General features: G+C 39.0%; 1 pseudogene; it reads right to left on the bottom strand.

Moving 5' to 3' along the window:
• Positions 1-7,990, bottom strand: part of LOC109470352 — a 22,877-nt pseudogene extending 14,887 nt beyond the window's left edge.
• Between the last annotated feature and the right edge of the window lie 264 nt (positions 7,991-8,254).

The raw sequence follows: 8,254 nt of genomic DNA, 5'->3' as shown, positions 1-8,254 counted from the left end.
TTTTTTTAAATTTTTGAAATTCCATTAATTTTTGAAATTTCCTTAATTTTTGAAATTCCTGTAACTTTTGAAATCTTTAATTTTTTCTAGCTCACCTCCATGGAGCTACCTCCGTGGAGGCGATTAGTGCAGATCTGGGGCTGAATTTCTGTACCTCCATGGAGCTAGCTCCATGGAGCCAATTTAAATTAGTGCAGATCTGAGGCTGAATTTCTGTACCTCCATAAAGCTAGCTCCACGTACTATGAATACAGTTACATGGTTCACGTCATCTTCAAGAAAAATACATATACGCGGTTCACGGCACATTTAAAAAATTGCTCCTTAGAAATAAAAGGAAAAATCACGGTCCAGAATATATACATGGTATATTTTCATTTGCAATCTTGGATGGGATAGAGTGTTTTGGTTTGACGGCCTCGCGCACTGTGAATGATACACCTGGCTTCTCCGACTATATTTACTGGCTCCATGGAGCTCTACGCACTATGAAAACATACACATGGGTCACGTCACCTTCCAGAAAATACTGCACTCGGGTTTATATGCATTTGTAAATCTTGGATGATAGGGTTTGGATTTACGGCCCCACTCACTATATGTGAATGATACACTCAGTGCAGCTCTTCCGACTTCTCGTTTTCGGCGCATTGATTGACTGTACTATACTGAAGTGTTTTGAAAGTGACGCGAACCATGTGTTTGCATTCATGCTGCGCGGTGGCGCCCAAACTTGTCACCTTTGACGATTCGCACAGATGTGTGATTTCATGCATTCCTTAATCCAGTAGCCTGCGAACAATGGCGGTGTTTTATATATATCTAGGCATTTAGGCCTTGATCTATGAGATCAGATAACAGATCATAGGATATCGAAGCGAAAAACCCTGCTGTTGAGTTTTCCAGTGTTGGCAACGTGAGTTTCCGGTAAGACTCTTCTTTATTTAGTGTTTCAGTGTTGTAGCATTAAACTTTGCAAAAGTAAAACAGGTGATCAGATTCAGACAGCTTCCTGTGTGTCTGCCAGAAAAGAAAAAAAACAACATCGTAACCCCCCTCTACAATGGAATGTATTAGACCCAAACGCCACTGATCGAGACATGTTTTGGCCAGGGTTTGGGCAGTCCCAAAACACATGAACACATGTACACAGCGGTATGAATACAAACACATGGTTCACGTATCATTAAAAACATTTTAGTATAGGATATCGTCGGTCGATCAATGCAAAAGGATCACCGGACCAATTCTCTCTACTAGGCTTTCATATTACAAGGAGCAACAAAATACTGTTTCTCGCTCTTTAGATGTCATCCATAGAGCTGTAACTTTTTGTTCTTAAATGGGGCGTGAACCATGTATATGCATTCATAGTGCGTGGTGTGGTGTCTTTTTCTTGAAGATGACAAGTTTGGGCGCCCGCACGCAGCATGAATGCAAACACATGGTTCGCGTCATCTTTAAAACACTTCAGTATAGTACAGTCAATCAATGCGCCTAAAACGAGAAGTCGGAAGAGCTGCACTGAGTGTATCGTTCACATACAGCCAAGATTTACAAATTTATGCATATAAACCGATTTAAGCCAAGCTATTCTGGAGTGCGGTATTTTCTTGAAGGTGACGTGACCCATGTATATGTTTTCATAGTGCGTAGAGCTAGCTCCATGGAGCCAGTAAATATGGTCAGAGACGCCAGAAGGGCTGCACTGTGAGTGTATCATTCACAATGCGCGAAGCCGTCAAACCAAAACACTCTATCCCATCCAAGATTTGCAAATGCAAATAGACCATGTATATATTCTGTAGTGTGATTTATCCTTTTATTTCTAAGGAGGAATTTTTTCAAAGGTGACGTGAACCACGTATATGTATTTTTCTTGAAGATGACGTGAACCATGTAACTGTATTCATAGTGCGTGGAGCTAGCTCCATGGAGGTACACAAATTCAGCCTCAGATCTGCACTAATCGCCTCCATGGAGGTAGCTCCATGGAGGTAGCTCCATTTCAAAAAATTTAAAAAAATTTGAACATTTTGAAAAGTTTGAAAATTTTGAAAATTTCGATGATTTTGAAATTTAAAAATTCTAAAAAAAATTGAAAATTTAAAAAATTTGCCGCAGGTCTGCACTAATTACCTCCATGGAGCTACCTCCATGGAGGTACAAAAATCAGCCGCAGGTCTGTACTAATTACCTCCATCGAGCTACCTCCATGTCTTTAGTATGTTTACAATGTATTTTAGGCTCTATCTTGAAAAAAAAAAACTATTTTTAAAAATTCAAGATTGATGATGAGGATCCAAGATGGCGAATAGCTTAAATATGCATGACGTCGTTTTATGACGTCACCGGTGTTGCTATGGGCAACATAAGACAGTACACCGTAATATTTTGTCATAAATACTTTCGGTTAAGTTATGTTGTATACCATTTAGTTTTCAGGGAATAACCTATCTAGACGGTTTTGGCCAGTAAAATCACATTAATGACGTCATAATGACGTCATATGACATCATAACGACAAAATTGTAGATATGATAAATTTCTACTTGTACACTACCCTCTAAAAATTTGGTGGACATACGACATACTGTTTGCGAGTTCTGAGGGGGGGGGGGTCGAATAAGGCTTTATCCTGAAAAAAATATTTTTTAAATTCAAGATTGATGATCAAAAATTGCGAATAGCTTAAATATGCATGACGTCATTTTATGACCTCACCGGTGTTGCTATGGGCAACATAATACTAAGTACACCCTTATATTCTGTCATCAATAGTTTTTGGTTAAGTTATGTTGTATAACCTATATAGACTGTTTTGGCCCATAAAATCACATTAATGACGTCATGACATAAACATTGTTGTTATGATAAATTTTAACTAATACACCATCCTTTAAACATTTGGTGGTCATACGACATACTGTTAAAAAATTCTGAGGGGAGGGGGTGACTGAGCCCCCTCCCCCCGTCCCACCAAGCCAAAAAGCCCGGTATCTATATATAGGATTTCCTTTTAAATAAACAGACTTACGCTTGCTTCTCTTCTTGTCTGTTGGCTTGTGATGCAGAACCAGAAGCTGCCTGTCCAGAAGACTGTTGTGATTCAGTCTTCGACTCGTGCTCGTGCCACCAGCTACTGGACTTGGTCTGTGACGCCTGCGCTGAGAAGGTGCTTAGAGTCATCTTCCAGTCAGCCTCGGCTCTAGTCGCGAATTCAGACATCGACAGGTCCTTTGTGGCTTGTTTTGTTTTTATAATCTTCAGCTGGCCTCCAAATTTGGCTGACTTGATGTAGTGTGTTCCCCAGCGGAGGTAGAAGTTTTCTGAAATGGAAGTAATATTACCGTTCTTGCTACAGACAACAGCTAACAATAAACGTGTTTTAGAAAAAGACATTTTGTAGTGGTTTCATCATCAATAATGTACATTGCCATATTGATCAACAAGTCATAAACAATTTTACAATAACATTAAAATTGTGGTTGCGTTAAATGTATTTGCCTTAGTTAATGAACTAAATGGATTTGATATAGCTTAACTGAATATCTTTTCTACTTACGGAAAATAAGTTCTGCACCAGGAGAGAAGTAGGATTCAGGCAGGGAAATAAAATCTCGTAGGAAGCCCACGTTTAACTGTTCAGGCGTCACGTCGTCCATGAAGATCTCATACCTAGGGATAACGGAACACAAGATATTAGCATGTCATTCAATTTTCAAAGCTAAAATTCCTCATTACCTTGGGAAGCTAATGAGCAAAAATTCCTCATCACCTTCGCCAAGAAGATAACTCATGAAGGCTTTGATGGATTGTCTTGATATTTGGTAGGTTTTGATCGGGCACCTGGCGGCTTGTCATGTTACTGCAGCATAACTTCCGGTTTTAATATCTTGTGATCTAGACATGCTAGGGTCACGATTTACATGGGGTTGAGGTGACATTAGTTTGAGCCCCCTAGCTGCTCGTTCTAGAACTGCAGGGGCGTTCGTTGAAAAATGTTTAAAGGCGGATAACTCAAGAACCGTTGATCGTCGTGATTTCTATAAGTAGGTAACTTAAATGATGCTTGACATAATAATAATATTACCATTATGCAAATATAGATGTAATTTGCATAGTAAATGAGCAAATTAACTAAATCTAAGCTGCTTTCAATGATTCAAGCTTGCGACATATGAAGTTAAGAACAAGACAAACACCAGGAGGTATCGAATATGCAAATGGAGACTTGATTTGCATAATCATTGACAAAATGTTATTAATTCCATTGTGGTAACTGCCTTGAATGTCATACTTGAAATATGAAAGTTGACTGAAAGTGAACATCATTAGACAAAAATTTATTCAAATAAGGAGCTCATTTGCATAATTAATGAGGAAATGCAATAATGGCATTCTTTGTTGTTTGTCTTTTGTTGTTGGATATGATTTACATATATAATTTATTCAATTGTGGATTATATTTACACAATTTGGGGGATTAATCTATAATTTCTTAGTCATAAAGGTAAACATCATTTGACGAAGGTGTGAAATCTTGTAACTCTAGTTGGTATTTGGTACTATTATTTTGTACAAGAGAAAGAAAAAAAACATATTTAGCAATTTAACACCAGGGAATTTTTGACCGGTGAAAGAGGCAGCATCATTTATCACCTGAATATGTTTATCTCCAGCATGGCCATGAATGTTTGTGTCTGCTTCTCACTCAGCCGAGCGCTGGCAGAGGAGCTGGCACTGGAGCCTGATGATTGGCTGGATGTGCCCCTCTGACTGGATCTTCCTCTTCCTGCTGACCAACCAAGTCCAAACGCTCCACCCCCTGCTCCGTGTCCAGAAGCCTTGTTGATCTCTTCCTGGAACATGGCCTTGGCAGACGTCACGGCCGATTTCTCCGCAAGGTATTGCCTGTATTCTTCAGTTGAGCTGAAGGTGTAGGACTCTACATCTGTGTCGTATATGCCTTGCACTGTCATGGAGTCTGGCACTTCGTTTTTACCGTATCTGTTCAAAGACAAAAGAAGTTACTAGTATATTGTTTGCTATATGGAGATTTCCAATAAAAGCAAAGTTAATTTAGATGTATAATAATATTCCTAAAAATGAGTTCTAGTATTTGCACATTATTTTCAATTATCTGTATTCTGCACACACACACACACACACACACACACATACATACAAACACACGAACACAAACACACACGTTGTACATTTGACTTCAGAATTTTATCTTTAGCTGTACCTAAATGATCAAATAAAATAATAGAATTGGTAATTAAATGTAGGTTATTAGGTGGTGTCAGAATAATCGGGTTCGTCTGGCTATAACTAACTTACAGATTCCTTTTAGCACTTACTTATAAAAGTTATACTTAACCTAATTTTCTATGAAAATACGTACTTATGTAGTTCTTACGTTTGCAAGTTTTTGCATGATCTCTGGATGACACTTCTCTTCCTAGACTCAGCCGAGTACACGCCTCTTCCGTCGAAGCCAACGCCCAGGTAGGTTGCTCCGTCAATCAGATTCTGAAGATTGGAAAGGTTTTAACAACTTTCGTTTCCAATAAACATGCAAAACAGCTCTAAACTAGAAAGGCAGACATTTGCTTTGGGGCAAATTCAGCATGGCTTCACCACATTTTACGACATGGCATTAAAAGAAGGACAATACAAGGGAAACAATGTTTTACATCAATATAACCATAGTATGAAATGTGACAATTCAACTACGAATACAACAGTTGGACAGCTAATCCCCTACTGATTACTGATATATTGATTAGTATTTTTATTTGCATAATGCAAACTGTTGATTTTTAACATAAACAAGCGCTTATGTCCTGCACTCCAATGCTTGGGCAGGAAAGTTTGACAAAACACTTCAATATAGTACCTACTTTCAATATGATATGCTGCTGTTCATGGAGTTTACCCAATTAACCCCAACAGCCAATCAGCAAGAAGAATAGAGGAATGCTGCATGCCTATTGGTTCTTGCTGTGCATGCCAGACTGATGACTCATGGATATCCCAACTATATTATAAATGTGTCCTAAAAACATTCAAAAGTCCCAAATGATACATGTTTAAGGGAGAGTTATTGCCAAAAATTATCATGAATTGTTATTGGTAGATATTTAAAGCATACCCATACCAAATTTCAAATGATTTGAGTGTAAAACATAGTCTCCAGGACCCAAAATTTACAGATTTTGTTGGAAAATGGCAAAAAAAAAACAATTTAACAAGCCTGTATGGTAAGAACCCAGAAACACAGAACCAGTGTTCTGTCACAGTGTCAGTTGGGGATTTGGCTTTGCAAGCTACAATGTCTGTTTTTACTGAAAGTAATGTAAATAAAAGTAGTAAAGGGCTGAATGTGAATAGTGAACACTATTGTCTAAACACTTGGTGCCAACGCTACCCTAATGCTGAATGTCAGGTGATTTTGTTTTTCGCACATATATAGTGGTGAAGCAATAATGAGAAAAAACAATAACAACATGACTTCACCACATAGTGCTGAAGCCATAATAAAAAAACGCTAAATGGCCAGAGATTGGAAATCTTTCTAAACATGGTGGAGGAAATCAATATCGCAAAGTAGGCAGACGGTTCTTTTATTGCCGTAGCACATGTGATAATTAATGCCCATCGTTCAATGTACATGAATCATAATACAGAGGCAGATTGAGATAGATTGCACAGATAAATGGATCACAAAATCGACAGATAAACAGAGGAGCAGACACAGCACGTACCGGACAGCCTGTCCTTGGTATCTTGGCCTTATAGCAGGGGTCTCCATTCTTATAGCCTGTCCCGAAGCAGCCGTTCGTCAGAACTGGTCCTAGTCCGGCTGGGTAGGTGTAGGCTGATGCCTGTCCGCCGGAGCTGCTCTTATCGTCATCTCTTTAAGAAACAGAAAACTCGCATTTTGTGATATGAGCAAACTTGATCTTGATGAGTCCTCATCTGATTTTAATAAACTGGTGTCATGTGCTTTATTGACTTTTATAATATCATGTTTTTGCAGGTAATGATCTCTCAATACAATTTCTATAAAATCCATTTAGCAAAATATGTTTGAACCACCGTTGTTGATATCTGGAGTTTACACACTATCTGTTGGGGAAAATGCATGTTGTTTCTGTTAACTGTATGTGTTCACCTTGTTCTGTTGTGACTTGTGCTTAGCTAAGTGTGGCTAAATGTTCATTGAAGGTCATCATTCATTCCTTCATGCATTTGATTGCCGCAATATGGCAATTAAGACAATGAAAGGGAGTAGGATTGTGAAAAACATTTGTAAACAAACCTGTCTTCCTTGTACTTGTACTTATGTCGGATCTCCCAGCCAGGTGGTGCATACATGTTACCCATCGTGGCTCCTGGTCTAGGAACAAGCTGGATGTCCGCCTATTAAACGTCATATGTTTTATAAAGAATATAGTATATGTTTCCTGACAGTATGTGTTTTACCGTAATGTACACCAGTCCTTTTTAAAAAAGTTTATATGACAAATGAATTATCATTCCATCCTATTTGTACAGAACTGTTCTTTAATATGTTGGTTTGCACTCAAAGTTGAATTCCTTTATAGTGGTAAGCACGTCCTAAATCTGGTCAGACTGCTCCCGAACTTCAGCCAGCCTTGATCGACTTGTGTTCGCGGACCGAACTTTGTTCTGAATGTGTGACAAGAGCTTTACCCACCTCCTCTACCGGCCGGTTCAAACCCGCTGCCAGCCCACTGGTGTCCTTCAGCAGTTCTTTGTACTCATCGTCGAACTTGTCCATCTGTTTCCCCAGGTAGTCCTGCAGACCGCTCACCACCTTCTCCTGGTGGTTCTCCACTACACCGTCCGCGATCCTGTCGCCAAGCTTGCTGACGACTTTTCCTCCTATTTCTTTCGCTGCTGCTGCCAGAAATGCAGGAACTGCCTTTTTGTTCTCTATGTGGCCGTCAGTAGAGCTTCCAGCCCTGGTCTGGGTTCCTACATCATTATTGAAAGTAATACTATGATTTTTGTCCCGTAATGAATGTATGGCATCATTTTTGTGCCAAAAATATTTTCAAAAAAGGTTCCTTAAATTGACGTAAATAGATCTTCTATGCTGGCTTCAAAATGGCGTTTTGAATGCACGACAGGGGCCTTACGTAGGGGCCTTTATCATACCTAGCAAATTCCGTGTCAAAAATCGTTTAAAAAAAAGGTACCTTGAATAGAAACAACTAGC

The sequence above is a fragment of the Branchiostoma belcheri genome, unplaced genomic scaffold, assembly GCF_001625305.1.
Source record: "Branchiostoma belcheri isolate BF01 breed outbred unplaced genomic scaffold, Haploidv18h27 scaffold220, whole genome shotgun sequence".
Taxonomy (NCBI): Eukaryota; Metazoa; Chordata; class Leptocardii; order Amphioxiformes; family Branchiostomatidae; genus Branchiostoma; species Branchiostoma belcheri.
The sequence above is the reverse complement of the archived record's forward strand: the minus strand, read 5'-3'. Positions and strand labels throughout refer to the sequence as shown.